Consider the following 19,597-nt stretch of genomic DNA (forward strand, 5'->3'; position numbering starts at 1 on the left):
TCTACTGCCTACATGTAAGGCCTCCTAGTTGCTTATCGTGACTTAAGGATTATAGATAAAGATTCGATCCATCCAACTGAATGGTGTGTTTAATGACAATCACACCAAGGGATGGTATACCATGAGAAGTGGCTCACACATATAAGCCCACACTCAAGAAGCTAAAACGAGAGAATAGTCAACAAATTGAGGTTAACTCATGTTACAGGGTGACAGCCTATCTCAATACAACCAAGCAAGCAAGGTGAGGGTCCTGGCTGAGATTGGGAACAGAGATTCACAGCTTCTCCAGAACTTTTGCTTGTCATTTAAGAGTTGTAGAGCTGTTCCAATAATTAAGTGGATGCATAGGTTATTTTTTTGAGGGAGAAGAGGGTAATATAAAAACTGTTTTAAGGAAAGCCAACATTTTTCAAACCAATAAACATGAAGCAAACTATGTCAGTGCACATCACACACTGGAATGGATTATGTGAAGGAGGGACTGAGAGAAGGGGAGGGAGGAGGCTTGGATCAAGATGTAAAGTGAAAAAAATAGTAAAGACTTTTTAAAGGACTGAGGCACACATTCTTTAAATGGAATATACAACAAGAATACAAAGAATTCACCAATAACAGCTTTGTGATACAAAAAGATGTTAACAAGAAATTCTTCAGATAAATAGAATATGGGGCCAAGAAGAAATAGGGATACTACACAAAAGTAAAAGAAAACACAAGAAGTAAATGAAATGTGTTTGTTCTGCTAGGTACACGACTAAGAAATAATCTATAGCTTAGAATATGAACAACACCAGTATACAGAAGGATCTATATCATTTGTGGGCATAAAATAGATGTGGACCACATATAAAAACCAAAAAGAGATAGAGAGATTAATATACTTGTCTGGTTTTGTTTCTGGCTAATCTGTGTTCCAATAAGTAAGTCCAGATGTTTGCATTTTTACAAGTGAGGCCTTAGCACTACAGTAACCAGGGGAACTTACACATGCTAGAGAATATAAAAATAGGCTGCATATTCTCCAGTAGATGGTCCATACCATGCAAGTACAAGTAGTACTAAGTAGACTCTTGGGTTAGAAGGAAAGAGGACATGTAGTTGAGAGGCAGGGTTGATGGTAAGAGTATGGGAGGAATAGGAAGGGCTAGTTGAAGGTGCATATGATCAAAAGACATTGTGTAGATGTTTGAAATTCTCAATGAATAAATAAAGTGTATTTTAAAAAAAAATAAATATAAATATAATTTAAGTTGTGAGAACATGGCTATTAGAGTATGTGCTATAAAACCCAAATTAGTTTTCGCAGCTCCACATATGGAATGCTTATAAGAATAAATTTGCCTTATGTTCTGAAAAGGAATTGAGCCACATATTTTAAGAGATTTAGGTTGAGATTAAGCAATTTATACATCAATCCAGATAAATGTGAAGCATGTTGAAGGAGTAAGATGTCAGATGGAAGTAAAATGATCTAGGTTCCCTACTCTTGTTGAGAGAGGTGGAATATGACCCAAAAATAAGTTCAAAGGAGGGAAACAAGGTAAAATCAGCGGGATGTCCTTATTGCTTTGTAAAAACACTAGGAGAGAGCTTTCATCTGTAGGAGAATGTAAAGGACAGATATGAAAGAAGGTAACGATAAGGATTTGGACTCAATAGAAAAGAGTTAAAGTAAATCTAAAGGGAAGGTTGTGCATTAGAAGGAACAAAGATGAGTATTTAGGGGACAGAGTGTATGCACAGATATCTGGCTTTAAGGGCCATTGAGGTATTGAGAAAATAAGAAATAGAACATAAGGTATGCTGGAGATACAGATAGTGGTGGTCCACAGGATGCTGACAGTAGCAGAAATTATGACTGCGAAATTGGGTTTCTAAGCATTGGGTGAAATGAATTCCACATAGATGGCTATGAGAAATCCTGTGTCTAAGAAAGGATCTTCTGATTCTGGGCTTTTTAGTTGCACTTAGAGAAAACCTGGAGTTTTGCAGTGAATGCCAGGGCCCACTGAATCCAAGAGAAAAGAGAGTTTAGAGAGTGGGTAAAACTCTGATCTGACTGTTCTCACAATAATATAATTGAATTGCTTTGGCTTCCTCATGTTCATTGGCTAGACTTCTATGGAAGCTTCAATCTGAATAATGAGTCCTTCATGTAAAATTTGGACAACCACTGTCCAACAACTATCTAGAATGCATAATGGAATCTTGGCCTCCAGATACTTTGACAAAATATTGTTTCCAAATACTGCACTTGCCAGAAGGAACTTTACTTATTGCAGGACTCCTGGATGCCTGGATATTAGTGTTTATAAAGCCAGAGATTTATAACTGACCTGATATTGAACACTAACAACACACACATTAGGATCTATCCACAAATACACATGCATAAGCAGAAGCATGCATATGTGTATTGAAAAGGACTTGGAGGGAGAGAGTGAAGGAGAGAGAGTTTTTCATGTATTTTCTTTCTTTTGGTTACTCTCTGGCTTTATAAAGATTCATGTGGCTGCATTTGAAAACAATCCTTGTTTTCTGAAGATGAGATGGCTTATACATGTAGCCATAGACCTTTATTAACAAATGGACCTCTGTTGATGCAGCCTAACATAATCTGTAGGTTAAATTAACTTCTTGTCATGTTCACCCAAGTCGTATCTGCAGTGTTACTAAAGCAATTAGTTCCAGGGCATCTTCACTCCAGCTTCGCTATCTTGGGCTACATAGTTCTTTTACTTCTTATTGGATTTGCTGCCTGTCTCGGCCGCAGCATCCATTCCTCACACTACTCAATCCTATAGCCCCAGCCTCTATGGACGAATCACACAAAGCAGGAAAAACATATACCATTCTGCAGGTATCAAGACAGCCTTCTGTTCCTGTACATTGGCCACAGTGCATTTAACCAGTAGAGCACAGACTGAGACAAGGACTGATATCTGGAATGCCACTGGACCATTATTACTTGAGCCTGTCTTATTACACAAACTTGAAATGTCTGGCTGGTATCGATTCAAGAATTTTTTAAGCTTTTTCATGTAGAGTCCTGTATAACCACCACACACCATACCCAGTTCCTCATGTTCTCTCTTCCTAGACCCTTCTTGAGGCCATACTGACCTCTGGATTCGGGGCTGAGTAGCAGCTATTCTTGGTCTCTGGGTTGGTTTGTTGTATACTGTCTTCCTTAAGAACCCTAGAAAAACTTCTCCTCTGGATCCTTCCTTAGATTAGAGGCTACAGAAGAAATGCTTCCCCAGACTGGCTCATAAAGATTTGAACAAATCTATATTTTTCTTTCTTACAAAAGAGAAGAGTTCTGTTGGTGTATTAGATTTGTAAATCATATCCATAGTGATATCATTACTCTTGATGTCATTGCCTAAATCGAACCTCTTACGGGTGAGGATTAATTTTCTGATTGTGTGAATGACAAAATGCCCCTAGAGGCTGATAATTTCTAGACCGAGGGTTAAGGAAATCATATCTAATGAGATGTTCTGTCTGATTCCAAAGCAGCACCCTGTGGGGGCATCTCTCAGATGGAAGGGTTGAGATTGCTTTGCATGGCAGAAGGAATAGAAGAAAAAGAAAGATCTCCCTCTTCAACCTCTACCCATTTTGTAAGGGTGATAAACTTATTTTTGAGTGCTTAAGTTTCATGGCTTAATCCTATTCCAGGGGACCATACATTTACATTCTGTTGTACTGAGAATTAAGGATTACGTTTCACCATGAATTATATACATAATACAACCATTAAACCAAAACAGGAGATGCAGAATGAGGTATGTGATATTTTGTCAAGGCAAGGTTAGAAGAATCTGGGCCACTATATGAAAGTCATGGTCTTTAGTGGCAGCTACAATGATGAGCTGTCAGCAAGTTAGGTTGCTGATTTGGACAAGAATGTATAAGGACTAACAGCCATGGAGGGGAATGATGATGAAGAAAAGATGAAGAAAAGTTCTGTGACTAGCTACCACCAGGGCATAGTTGGCTATGTAATTTTCTGGTAATAAGAAAACAGTACCCTAGTAGCAAAAAGAAGACAGAGCGCACATTGGGCTATTTTCATTTCTGCTTTAAGTATTTGGACACAGTGCCCTTTTGTCAGCGGAAACATTTTGTTATCATGAGAAATGAAGTAAGAAACAAAAGCATGCCTTGGAATGGGAGGAAGGGAGCAATATGTACTCTAGATAAACTCTTGTCCAGCCTTGGCATGCGTCGGCTGTGTGATCCTGGAGTAATTCCCAAGAACTAGAAGGATGAGAAGCTTTTAAAAATAATAAAACTGAATTTATTATTACAGATATCATTATGAATTGCCCACAAAATGTTTTGAAGCATCCTTCTTACAGTTAAAAAGGAAAAAGTGGAGTTACCCTGATTGAGTCAGGTTTGGTAGGTGGCTTTAGGTAATTAGAATTGAAGCCATGAGAAGTCCCGAACTAAAATTTAGAAAGGACTTTTAGTTAAAGAGGGTAGATATCTGTGATCTGAGTAGATAAGAGGGTGAGAAAATAAACTTGTACTAAATCCAGAACACATTGGTGACTTCACTGTAAATGGATGTTCCCAAGGAATGAAGTTTTTTTGTATATTTATTTATTTATAACCAGAACTTATGAATTGCTCAGAACTAGAAGCTTTTGATTGTTCTCTTTGAAGCAGGTTTGAAATCTGGCAACACAGTGAGAATGCATTGACAGGAAACACTTGATACCATTCCCCAATCTATATGGTAATGAATGGAAGTTAGCTTGAATTATTATTAATTGGACACAGATCCTAGTATCTGCCTCCTTTGTTTCTGTTGTTATCCAGAGTATGTCAGAAGATGTAACTCACTAAGGAAGAGAACACCAAATCAGAAAACAACAACTACACGTGCTTTGCAAATAGCAACTAAAACATTTTCCCTAATAGGCAATGTATTATTAGGGGTGGAGGGCAAGCCTGACATGCTTAGGTGATAAAATTGGAAATTCCTACAGTTAAGCAAAAAACCTAGGACTTTCTTTTCTTCCTTCTTGACTGTCCTTTCTCTGTATATACTTTGTAGACCAGCTCCTTGACATTTCCTGAAATTGGAAAAGTGCCAGTCAAGATCACCTACTGTAATGCATTATAGGAGAGAGGGCTCTGACTCACAGGGCAGGGGAAAGAATGGTACATTGTAGGTTTTAGGCAGCAAATCAAAGCATGTGTGGCATTCTGCATGGGAAATCCAGTGCACATACTGAGTTCGAGTGGGCCAGGAGAGGATTCCAGGGTACTCTCCACATGGGCAGCAGCTAGGAATTCCTCTCTGGTTTAAACACAATCTCAAGGGAACTGCTCAGAGCAGTTCTTTTCAGAAATTTTCTTTTCAGACTTTTCTCTTTCATCTCAGACTCACCAAAAATGTGGTCTGTGATACTTTTCCTGGTTTAATGGAAAGCTCAACCCTATGGTATTTTTCATGACTTAACAACAAATTTACTCCCAAACTTTTACAGGTTGCTAAATCGCCCAAAATGCATTAGTTCTGGGCATTTTCACATGACTTCTGATAACCAGAGCGCTCCTTTGTTCCTTCTTTCAACTTGTTCTTTTTTTTTTTTTTTTTTTTTTTTTTTTTTTTTTTTGGTTTTTGCGAGACAGGGTTTCTCTGTGTAGCCTTGGCTGTCCTGGACTCTCTTTGTAGACCAGGCCAGCCTCGAACTCACAGAGATCCGCCTGTCTCTGCCTCCCGAGTGCTGGGATTAAAGGCGTGCGCCACCACGCCCGGCTATTTCAACTTGTTCTTTATGTCTTGACATATATCTAAGTATGCTCCATATATGAAACCTGTTCATAGACTCTGCCACTGGCTCATAAGGGATGCATCTTACTTTTCCATGCACCCCACTCCAATATCATAGTATTTTCTAAAGAGAAAATGCTCAGTTCACATTTGGTAGCTAAATGATTCAGTGAGCAGATTAAGTAAGATTGACTATTTGTTCGCTTGAATAGGTCTGGAAAATACAGACTTGTAATTTAACAGATTAGACTTAAAAGAATTAAAAGAATCCAAAGATTACCTATAGAATATATTACTCTATATACTTTCAAAATGTTTTAAACATCAATCAATGTATTGCCAATATCATTTGCAAATTGTAAATATCTAGTATATATCTATTTTATATTGCAAGGGCCAGAATTTGAAAATATCTGCCAAAAGACAAAGTTGAAACCGCCAATCACTATAAAGCACAGGCTCATAAAATTGTCCTCCGTAGTCATCTGCACTTACTAATCTTGGCTTCTCCCTTCTATGGGATTTTGGAAGCCTGCCTCAAACAGAGGAAAGTGAATCGTGGCCCTTTCTTCTCATCTGTCAAACCCTCCTTACACCAGAATAAGAAAAAAGTAGAGCCACCTTAGTCAAGAATTCTGGAACATTCATCTTGGGTGGCTTCATCCAGGGCTCTTGGACTCCATGGCAACTCTGAGTATGAAGGATGACTGTTAGGCAGCTGATAATTCTCCAGGCAATTTTTGTGTGTGAGGGATGAAAGTGCATGTATGAATATGCACATGTACAAAGATATGTGCTGGCCTGAGCATGCAAAGGTGGAGGCCGAAAGTTAATGTCAGATATCTTTCTTTTTCTCTCTCAGTTTTCTGATATAGTCTCTCCACTAAACCTAGAATGCAATGTTTCAGCCTGACTGGCTACCTAGTGAGTCCTTGGGAATCTCTCTGGCTCCAGTCCTTCTGATAGACTTAGAAGCATATACTACTAGCCCAGTTTTCATGTGTGTGCTGATTATCTGAAGTCAGAGCTTCACATTGAGCAGCCAGTACTTTACCCAACTTCAAGTACTTATCTTCCCCCAAATCTCTGATTAAGAGCTTGCTGACTCCCTGTAGATGAGGTGTTCTCCCCTTCATATAAATTCCATTATCCTTGGGAAGATCTCCTGATGCCTCTGACAAAACTGGTTTTTTTTTTCCTATTGATGAGTCCCAAATCCCCACAGGTCTGGTGTCTTTCAAGTTGGCCTGTCCTCTGGGAAGCATGTAGAAGCACATGAGAAAAATCCTCATGTTATTACCAATTGGCAAAGCACAAGAATCCATAGTGGGATATGTGAGCTCAGATGCCTTGGATTTATCTGTTACAGAGGGAAGTATTCTTGGCATTCAAGGTATGAGTGTGACCTTAATTTTGGAGACTTCTGGGCCTCTTTTATTATGTGTTCCTAGTACCTCTGCAAGAGGAATTGAACAGCCTCAAAGGGTAAGGAATACAAGCATAAGCCTGGCCTCTCAGAACTGACAGGTGGAGGCCTCAGTCCTTCCTCAGGATGCTCCCTTCATTATTTGGAATCTTCCCCTCCTGATCTGAGTGTAGGCCTCTCACAAACGGCCTCATATTCCTCAAACTCCTGGGATGGAACTATGGAAATGAAATAAGCCACAATCTAACCTCAAGTCTCCTTAAGATGGATTTCCAAGGCAGGTGGGGTTGGCACTGCCTATACCTGGTGGAGGGGGTATGGTACCAAGTCTTCCTTCGCAATTCTGTCTTGATGGCTCCCAAGTCTAGGACTCCTACCTGATGACTAGAGTCTAGTGATTTTTGAAGCATCTCACTTCCTTTCCGAGCCTTGAGAAGGAACATAATAAGAGGAAAGCCTGGGTCTGTTCTGTTACTCTATTATGTATGAAACTTTCTAGTTGTACCTAACTTTGAATGACTTATTTTAGAAAGCAACAGTTTTAAATAAATGAGTTGTTCCTTTTGGTGTGTTAAGTACCAGACAATGATGACTTTACACTTTGTTTACATAAGAAGATAATCACCATCTCTCAGCACACCAGGAAGCATAAATTGATAGAGAAGTAATTTACTTGTGTCAATAAATAATAACACCTGTGAATATATTAGAATCATATAAGAAACACCACGCATGAGCTTCTCAGTCATAGCAGATGGAATCCTCGCACCTGAGACTATAAAATGAGCTCCCTAAGACTGAAATGCGGAAGGCATACCAAGCTGTTATCCTATTACTAGTTCTGAGATTTGTCCAGACCATCTGGCACAGCAAAGAACCTCCTCCTCTGTCCCTGGTCTCCAACTTCATAGCGCTGTTTCTTGTCTAGGATATTCAGCTCACTCCAAACTGACCCTAGAAGCTGCATGCCTATTGAGTCTGCCTTTGACAAATGTGAAAAGTTCTCCCATCATCCCCTTTGGAGATTTGTTTCTTGTATCTTTATCAGCTTTGTCTTCAGGATTGCTTCTCTGAATTTGTACCGCTTTCTCATCAATTCAGTAAAATTGTGTGCGTGTGGGAGCATGTGAATGCACATGCATGTGTGTATGTGTCTGTATGTGTGTGTTATCATGTTATGATATGATATAATGAAACTGGAGACTGATAGCAAGAAAAAAACCCACTACATATACTAAACATACATATCCATTCTAAGCAAAATCTCTTGAATGGCCAGTGATTGAAAAAAATCTGAGTGGCAATGAGAAAATTGCTACTACCAAAAGAAAGTGAAAATATATATGAATGCTTGAAATACAGCAAAAAAAAAGTTCTAAGAGGAAAATTTATAGCTTTGAGTACATTAAAACTATCAGATCTCAAATGAACAACCTACTGACTTATTTCAACTTCTTAGAAAAACAAGAGGCCGCTGGGCGGTGGTGGTGTGCGCCTTTAATCCCAGCACTTGGGAGGCAGAGACAGGTGGATCTCTGTGACTTTAAGGCCAGCCTGGTCTACAACGTGAGCTCCTGGACAGCCAGGGAAATTATACGAGGAAGCACTGTCTCAAAAAAAAAAAGAAAGAAAAGAAAAAGAAAAAAAAGAAAGAAAGAAAGAGAAAAAAAGAAAAGAAAGAGACGAAAAAGAAAAGAAAAAGAAAAATAGAGATTAGGCCAGAAATATTAGAACCAAGACTAAAAGAATAACACAATCTAAGAAACAGAAACAGTTCACTGAAATGATAAACATAATTAACAAAACCTCCCCCAAGTTAATCAAAGAAAAAAAAGAGCTAAATTAATAATCTAGCAGTCACTAATGTAATCACCTGATCATTAGGTAACATAATGAAAAAAAAATTCCTCAAAGCTGAAAAATATAGAAGAGATGCATACGTTTCTAGACATATATGACCTACCAAAATGAAATGAAGATGATATAAACAACTTAATTCTGCAGAGTAGTGAAATTGAAACAGTAATAAAGGTCTCTTTACTAAGAGAAGCCCAGGATAAATGATTCACTGTTATATTCTATCAAAGTTTTCAAGAACAGCTAACACCAATGCTTCTCAAACTGTGACGTAAAATATAAGAGAAATATCCCTGGGAAACTTACTACACAAAGACAGTATTACCCATATACCAAACTAGATGAATTTCCTACATGAACATGGATGCAAAACATCTTAATAAAATACTTGCAAAGTTTAATTCAAAAACACATTTAAAAGATCATAAATCACAATTCAGTTGGTTTTACTCCTGGTAAACAAGAATACTTTGACATATGAAATTGCAAAACAAAATATAAATATGCTCAGAGACAAAAATTATGTGATCACTTAAATAAATAAAGTTAGCAAAGTTAACATCCATTTATGATTTTTAAAAAAGCCAGCAGAAACCAGGATTAGAAGGACTACATCTTAATATAATAAAAGGTACAAAAAAAATCTTAAAGCAGGAAAGTACTTCTTCTACAATTAGGAATGACACAAGGTTATCCATTTTTTCCAGTGTTATTCTATGTAGTACTGAAAGTCTTATCTATAATAACAAAGAAACAGAAATAGTAAAAATAAAAAAGGAGAGAAGTCAAATTAGTTCTATTCCCAGATTTGGTGCTGGCATAGTTATTTCTATTGCCATGACAAAATAGCACAACCAAGGAGACTTATAAAAGAAAGAATGTAATTTGTGTGCTCACAGTCTCAGAGGGTGAATATATTAGCAGCGCTGCGGGGAAGGACATGGCAGTAGGAAGGCAGAGCGCTTGTGCAGTAGCTGAAAGAGTAATTATGTCTTAGCTACAAGTTGGAGGCAGTGAGAGTCAATTGGAATGCAGTGTGCTTTCAGTGGCACATATCCTCCAACAAGGCCACGTCTCCTAATCCTTCCCAAACAGTTTCACTGAATGGAGACCAAACACTCCAACATATAAGCCCAAGCTTATAGAGTCCATTCTCATTCAAACCACCACAGAGTCTATATTTAAAAGATCCTAAAGACTACTAAAAAAAACTCTTAGGTTGTGATAAAGCAGGGCACAATAATCACCACACAGAGATTATTAATTTTTCTCTATACCAATAATGAATTTATCAAGAACAAAAGCCAGAAATTAAACAAACTCCATTCACCATGGCTTTTAAAAAGCACAGGAGGAGGGAAAAGGTTCAGAGTTTGTTCTGAAATACTGATAGCCTGAGTTCTTAAACCCACATAAAAATCTGGGTGTGGTGGTGCACAGATGTGGTGGTGTGAATCCAAGTTCTGCAACACTGAGATGGGAGGTGAAGACAGAGGATCATTGGCCAGAAGTTTGCAGGCCACCTAGCTAGGAGTATGCTGCACAGTGCCAGAAACAAGAGAGACCTTATCTGCAACAAGGTGGAAAATGAGAACCAACTTCCCACACGTGTACCATGGCATGCGCACACACACACACACACACACACACACACACACACACACACACACACACACACACACAACACACACTAAAATACATGGAGAACTCATAGCATCTATAGTCAGACATTCTACAATTAAAAAGACAAGCTCTATATTTCCAAAGTCATAGGCAATAAGAAAATACATAGCTATATGCTTACACAAATGGGCAGAAAAAAAGCATAAAATAAGAACCAAACACAGGCATGCCAATATTGGGAACAATTACAAGAAATGTCACAAAAAGCTCGGCTCTATGTCATATAGATTTCCGTATGTAAAAAGGATAAATCAGAAGTAACTGTATACGATAACTAGTTAGACACAGTAACAAGAAGCATAAAGTTAGAAGACAAAATATACAATGTATATGGAATCAGAATTGGCTGATGACTACAGAGATACATTTTCACTTATACTAAAAAGGGACAAAGTGACATCTGATAAACATCCAAAGGTGAGAAATGTCATATAAAGACATGAGTGTGTTAGAATCCAAACAACCCTGTGGATAAATGGGAGTTACCAATAGTTATTGAAACCAACTTGGAGGAACTCTCAAAGCATCTGATGCATTCCATAAACAATTGGTAAATATAAATAATTCAATTGAGAACATCAAGAAAGTAGTTGTAGTACCAAATGAAAACTCAATTGCATTAGCCAAAGATACTGAACTAAGGATGGTGAGATGGCTGGGCAGATCTCTGCCTACAACTTGAGTGCAATCCCTGGAGCCATATAAGAATACGAGAGACCCAACTTTACAAAGTTGATCTTTTACCTCCATAGATTACATAGAGAGGGGTGGGGTAGCAAACTTACATCATATACACACACACATGACCAAATGCAAACAACAGATCTCTGATTTTTTTTTTTTACAGAAAGTTGTTCTACTATGCCAGATATCTCAGGCACATACACCTTGTACAGGCTCAGAGTCTTGGAACTCTCTGACCTGGGTTGTGATCAGCACAACTGGGCCTCATCTACAAGAAACACTGATTTTCTTACTGACATTACATTTGGATTCCACTTGTTTAAGCTTTACACCTTCAGAGTCTGCAATGTATCAGATAAGAAAAATGAATGTGCTTTTCTGTTCTCAGGAATAGTGCCGTGGGTGCTATTATTATGTCCAAAGACTGGGTCTCCTCTGCTGACTCTATGTAGTACAAAACTCCAGGTATGAGGCAGTGCCTAACTTTGAATTAGTTTTTTTTTAACTTTTATTAATTTATTCAGATTAAAACACAATTGTTATCCCATGCCTTGTTTCCTCCCATTCCTTTCTTCCTCCTGCTTTCATCCTATTCCTCTCCCCTAGGTCTATGACTGAGGGGGACCTCCTCCCACTCTATATGGTCATAACTTAAAAGCAACAGTGTGACCTGAGTTGCTCCTTTTGGGATGGAACTGCAGACACAATGACTTTACATTGTTCTTACATAAGGAAATAGCTACATTCTGTCAGCACACTGGGAAGCACAAATTGATAAATAATGAATAATAACATGTTAAAATAGACAAATAATCTCATAAGCATATTAGAGGTACCAACATATCACATACAACCTTCTCACCTGGGACTGTACAAGAAAGAAAACCTACAGACTGGGGTGCTGTAAGTTCACTGAACTATCACCTCATCCCAAGTGTCATTCACAAAAGTTGCCACAGGCAACAATTTCTGCCTCTGTCCCTGAGCTCCAGCTCTCTGGTATTTTCCTGCCTGACCCAATACATTTAAAACTGACACTGAAAATGGCCTGACAAGAAGATTTGCATTTAAATTCTGAGCCTTGAATAACTGTGCACCGGAAGTTTGCAGATTTCCCTGGCTCCTTAAAAAAATTTTCTGCCCATGCTTTTATGATAGCCTCTCTGAACTCTGCAATGGCTTTAGCCCTTTCTTAACCATTTTGCTATACACACACACACACACACACACACACACACACACACACACTACAGTATGATATGTTAAGTGTAAATTGTGACTTGCAAGTTAATAAAGTAATTGAGATTGGAATAAAAGAACTCGTTATTATGGTCACATCTATTGAGTCCAAGCAGGAATATTTAGTGAATTCCAGCCAACAAAACTGACCTATCTTGAGAACATACTTAGCTTCAGAAAATTCTATTTTAGAGAAAGACACATGTCTCCACCCTGGTTTCTGATACAATGAATGCACTCATAACACTGAAAGCTCAGCATGAGCCAACTAGAGATAACTGCCCCAGCAGGAAGAGATTACTGGGAGCATCCCTCAGTCTTTCATCCTTGACTGTTATCAAACTAGGTCTCCTACAAGACTGACTGAGCTGACTCCAGCCTCCAAGGACACTGCTCTATCGGGGACAGAAAATTCTCTATCCTCCCTCTTTCTTCAAATGTATTCTGTGACACTGACCTTGATTCCATATGTCTCCAGGCTGGGAATATTTCTCTGCTGACTCTAGTGCATATCCATCCCAAGAACTTCCATAACTGTGAAGTTTTGGACATAATAATCTGGGAAACTGGTATAAGTCTGGGCCTAACCTGGGGCCTCTCACAGCATCTCCCTGGACAAGCTGGACTAGGAACCCATATTACTGTGTATATAAGGAATGTTCCAACTTACTTTTCAAGAACTGTTGCCCTCAAGCCTGGCATTATTATCACCACCCCCAATACCAAACTAGTGTTTGCACCAAAAGCCTCCCTTATTCTGTGATCCAACACAACATGGAAGGAGACAAAAATTAGGAGCAAAGGCTTGGCCTGAAGTCTACCTGTGTCTCTTCTGGGGCAACCTGGGATATCCTTATTACTGTGGGTGACAGGGACCTCCAGTCCTCCCTCCAAGTCCTCTCTGTAAAGAATAGGACTCCTTGTCCAAGTTCAGTTTCCTCACTAAAACTGTCCACATGAAATTTAAGTCCCATAGTCTTGGGTTTTTAGTCCAATACTGTGAGGGCAGATAGGATGTGAGCTCCTGTATCTGTGGATACAAATAACTCAGTTTCATCTTTCTCAAAACTGAGACAATTCCATCTCCTCTGGGAACACCTAATGAGATGGCCACTAAGAAAATAAACGCATCAGCCTAGAGTCTCCTTGTGATTGCTGCTACTGTTGGCCAGACCAGAACTACTATATTCATGGGGAGAAGCCCCTCGGTCTTCCTTGAATATTTTCCTAAGCCTTTCTCAGGACTTTTTCTTACTCCTAATATTAACACAGGCTGTGGCTCCTTCTTCAGTGACCCTTTTGACTCACTTCATAAAGTGTGTCTGTTCCTTAGAACTCTCAGTATGGCAATTAGAAAACCAAAGTTAAGAGCCATAGCCTGGTGCCTCCAGGAAATTTATACTAGTGCCCTGTATTTTTCTGGATGAAAAGAAAATTCTTACTCCTCCCTCAGAGCTCTTTCTCCACCTACAAGCCTGGCATTCCTCCATTGCATATCCTAGGTTCTCCTCCTCAAAACAAACCCTACCTCCTTAACTCAGAAAACACATAAGTGGCATAAGTGGAAAGCCTTGGAGCCTCCTGCCTGCTTCTACTTGGTCAAGACGAACCAGGGTACCTATTTCTGTATATGAAAGTTCCCAATCCTCCATCTGGGCCTACTCCTGCTATTTCCCAAGGCTGGGACTCCTCTCGTACTCAGCTTATTCCAGCTGTCTTATAAAAGACTCTTCTTTCTCAAACTCTGCACAATGAACTTATGAAACACTGACAGTTATGATCTTGCCTGCAACCTACCAAGGAGAACAAATTGGGATGGCTATGTTACCAGCCTATATGCTTGTGTGTAAAGTGGAAGATTCTAATAGGTCACGGTGGTCCTTATGTTTATATATTTTTATTAATTTTTTTATTTATTCACTTTAAATCCCGGGAATGGTCCCCCACCCACTTTTCCTCCCAGCCCCTCTCTCTCCTTCCCCTATTCCTCAGAAAAGAGGAGCCCCTTTACCCACTCATGCCAGCTCATAAAGGCAAATGGGGACTGGCAAGGCAGTCTTACCAGGGGGAATTGATCAAAAAGCAGGCAACCATGTCCATTTCAGAGATAGCCCCCCACTCTCCTTACTAGGAGACCCACATGAAGCCTGGGCTGCCCATCAACTACATATATGTAGAAGACCTAGGTCCAGTCTATGCATAGTCCTTGGTTGGTGCTTCAGTCTCCACAGGCCCCTCTGGTCCCAAGTTAGTTGGCACTGTTGATCTTCTTATGGAGCTCTTATCACCTCTAAGTCCTATTATTTTTACCCAAACTTTTCTACTAGACTCCCTATGCTTTTCCCAATGTGTGGCTGTGAGTCTCAGCACCTGTTTCGATCTGCTGCTGGATGGAGCCTCTCAGAGGACAGCTATGCTAGACTCCCATGGAGAAGCAGAGCAGAATATCATTAATAGTGTTAGGGGTTGGCTCTCTCCCATGGGTGAGTCTTGGTTTGGGCCAGGGATTGGTTGGATATTCCTTCAATCTCTGCTCTATCTGTTCTATCTTTTTTTAAAAAAGATTTGTTTACTTAATGTATATGATTGCTTTATCTGTAAGTATTCCTGTGTGTCAGAAGACAGCATTGGATCCCAGTATGGATGATTGTGAACCACCATGTGGTTGCTGGGAATTGAACTCAGCACCTCTGGAAGAACAAACTGTGCTCTTAACCAATCGCTACAGTCCTTATATGTTGTATCTTTGTCCCTTCATGTCTTGTAAAGGGCCAGGAATGTTTCTTTGATGATAAGAATTGAGTCCTCTCCAGAAAGCCTCAGTTTCCTTGGATTCCTTGCATGTAACTTAGCAAATTTCAGGGGTGGGGCACCCAGCTTGGAGCCTCAGAGGAAATACTTCTTGAACAAGTAGTATATCTGTCATGGCATGGTCTCTCAGCCATGAGTTCCTTCTATTTATGCTTCAATTCCGGCTGAGGAGACTTCCCTATGCTGATCTGATACCATCTCTCTCACAATTTTCAGATAAAAGTCTGTGTAAAGCAGTTCTGGTACCCTGATACTTCTGTGGTATAGCAGCCAGAAATTTTCAGGTCAGGTATTCCTTCTAGTGTGAGAACACACTTCGCCCCTCCTTCTGTTTCCTTATTTGATGCCTTGCAAGGTCCAGGACGCAATCTTCTAGCAATAAAACTTGGGCTCTCTCATAGGAAATGTCACCTCACTAAGACTCCTGTAATGGAAGTTTGGGTCTCTTTTGAAACTAAACAGGCTTTTAATCTCCATTGTGGGATATGGAGCTGTTTTTAGTTTGTCCGCAGCTGACAATTGCCTTGTGAAGGTCAGAGAGGGGTGTGGTCTTTGCCAGCTGCAATTAGTAAAACTCTGAGGACTCCAAGAGGGTATAAATATCAGAGCCCAGAAAGAGGAGGTCACTTCGAGGAGACTGTTGGAGAAGAAAGAAGGCTCCTGCTTCATTTGCTGTTTGCTGGGCTGCTGGATATCCTGAGATTGGTATTTCCCAAAGAACCTGACAATCCTAACTAGCCAGAAGTAGCTAAAGAGAACTCTGCCTCTTGCCTCACTAACGTTCTCTCAACCTAGTGTTGTGGTGTTGGTAGAGGAAGGTAGAGGTATAAGATAACCCAAATGAATATGATTAAAAAAATAGTGTCAACAGACTCCCACCATGAAAGTCAGAATATGCAGTATTGAAGATCTCTGCCTGAATCCTTCCAAGAATGATTACTAGGAAAGGGCACATCTGGCAATTATCCCCTTCTGTGCAGAACAGAAAATAGCTTTCTGGACTGCTTCTCTTCCTGGATCTAAAAGCATTGGACTCTTTGAATAACCAGTGTGTTTAACTTATATTAATCATAAGAATATAGGTAAGGGTTTATCTGCAAGATTGTGGGCAACATATGGATGAATAATAACACTAAAGAAAAAAGTCTGTCTCCCCAGCAACAACTACCCAATTCTATATCCTTGTAGAGGGACCAGCCCCACACACCTCTTTCACTTACAAATTGTGTTATAAGCTACTGTGAGCCTCCCTCCTCTCCATTACAGAATATTACTAGATCCAACGTTGTGAGGGTCTCATCCCCTTAATCCCAGCTGCCCTGATTTCAAGAGAGAGGATAAGGCTTATGTCATGCTAGAAGGACAGAGCTCTGCAACACTCTAACCTTCCATGTGGTAAGAATAATGTTGGGGATTAAGAGCATTGAGAACATGCAGCCATTGGAAGAGATGCATTCTGGTTCATTAAAACTAGAAATATTTTCTAATTTCACTCTTCTGGTATTTAGTCTTCTATTAATTTCCCCATTGGCTGAACCAACATGGTTACAAAATACTGGCTAGTACCGAAATTGATACAGTCAAGATGAATGTATTACCTGGCAAAGCAGTAGATGACAAGAGATGGCTCGAAGGGCAAATAATTTCCAAGGAAAGTATACACATGTTTATATATTCAGTGTAAAATTCACATCTAAATTGATGTACACATGTGTTTAATAATCTACTTTCTTCCCTTCTCAATTTAGGCTGCTTCATGTGCCAATTCTCTTGAGCTTCCACACCCCTCTTGTGCTCTTCCTGTGAGGATGTTGTAGGCATAAGGTTATTGTGCAGTTTAAATGCCAATTTCTCTATCCCCCATGTCTGGTTGCAAACTTTGTTCTGAAATTTTACTGTCTAACTTTTGTGTAAATGCTGATTTCCAATTGTCTCCCTGATATGTCAATAAAGCAGCTTACAGCTCATCAATGAACAGGGGAAAGAATAGAGCTGGACATTGTGCCTGCCAGGGGAGGAGTCAGGAAGCAAAGTAGGGAATTCATCTACAGGTACAGGTGAAAGATCATGAGGAAGGAGCTGCAGCCTAGGTAAGCTACAAAGTGCAAGAATTGCTGGGATGTTTTCGGGAGGTAAGTAGCATAGAGAGTTAAGAACAGACTTAAACTGTTCAGACTGTGTTATAAAGCCTTGTATTATAAAAGAGTCTCAATTATTTGTGCGATAGCCAGATTATGAAATAAGCTAAGAGAAACAAACACTGCTTTATATAAATAACATCAACAGGACACCATTAATTTCCAAGCTATCAGTGAGAATTTACCTATTCAGCTGCTCAATTTAACTATGAGCTCCATGGATGCAAAGACCATGGTGCATCTCCCACTCCCACGGTAGCCACAGTGTCTGCATAGTACTTGTCACTATGTCAATATTTGGTGGTTAAAGCACTTGTCTTTTGCTGCCTTTGAATTGGTAAAGAAATGGCATAACCATTTTAACTGTATTTTTCTGAAGTCAAAAGCCACATAAAAGATATTTCAGTGTTATAAATATATAAACTAATTATAGAAACCACTTCCATGAAGTCATGTAATATTTTACTAGTAGTAATTAGCATCAGCTATTATCTGACCAAGAAATGCCATTTTTTCACCATATTTACCTGGCAGTATATAGGAACATAACTTTACAAACCTATTAAAGCTGTGAGGTGAAGGACTTATAGGAAGAAAATGTTGATAGCCTGAAGGAAAAAAAAACCCTCATATTTAGTTTTCTTGTTTCCCATAAATTACTTGAGTAACAAAAATTTTCAAGTGTGAATACAAAATAAAACTATAAATCTCAAAGACTGACAGTCTATTTCATCAAGTGTTTAATAGAAATATACACACAACCACCCAGTCTAAGTGTCCTTAGACTTCAGTATTGCACATCTATCTCGCTGGAAACAAATTCTTTTGATAGGGTCAGTTCCTAACATCAAGTCTAAAGTACAGGAAAGGACTCAGAGAAGCATCTCTTCTTGTCACCTGCTCCACCTTAGACATGCTACATGTTAGAAATTCTTTATAAAGTATAAAATTTGCCCCATGTAACTATTTTCTTATCAGTTCTATTTCTACTTCATAGCACCACAATAAGATCTATGCAACTATTTGACAATCCTTTATTTTTAAATAATAATATTAATATTACTTACAGGTATGTATATCACTAATGTGCAGGTATCCATAGAGGCCAAAAGAGGTCCGTGAATCCCCTGAAGCTGGAGATGCAGGCAGTTGTGAGAGGTCTGGCTTGTGGGCTGGGAACAAAATCTAGGTCGCTGGAAGGGTAGCAGGTTTTCTTAACCACTGAGATATCCCTCCAGCACCCAAATCATACTTATTTGCGTATATGGCAATGCACACACATGTTAAAGCATGCTTGCAGAAACAAGCGGAGAGGCTGTGTGCGTCAGTTCTCTCCCTCTACAAAATGAACCCCAGGGATCAATCTCAGATGAATAGGCTTGGTAGCAAGTGCCTTTACCCACTGAGCCATTTCATAAGTCACAACCCTTGATTTATGAAAGTAACCTACTATCCTCAAAAAATTCTCAACCAAAATAAACATAAGAGTTTCAAAAGTTTCCTAAAAATCAGTTTCTAAAGCTTTGATGTCCATTATATTAGTCACTTGCCTCATTTACATTAAAGTTAAATATTCTCCTTCTTGGTTATATTAGCGTTATTTGATGTGTCAAAAGCCACTGGTAGTGAATACTTCATTATCACAAAAAGTGCTCTTGGACAGTAATAGCCAGGATCTTTTTTCATTATGATTATCTTCCCCATAGAGACAATGTTTATTTGAAAATTTTTTGAAATGATTATATCAGGTATATTTCACGCAGAGAAGAAAAAGCACACAAGTCTTCATTTGAGAACCATAGTGTTTCTTGTGCAACACGATCATCTATAAACTGGATTCCTGATTCTAGTCCTGGGATCTCTGTTTTGTAATGTTGCAACAAAATCCAAAACCACAGATTCTATAGTCTGGAATATTCTAAAAACTTTCCAATACATATTACATATTACTATAATATCTAT

The sequence above is a fragment of the Acomys minous genome, assembly GCF_964271855.1.
Source record: "Acomys minous genome assembly, chromosome: 7".
NCBI lineage: Eukaryota > Metazoa > Chordata > Mammalia > Rodentia > Muridae > Acomys > Acomys minous.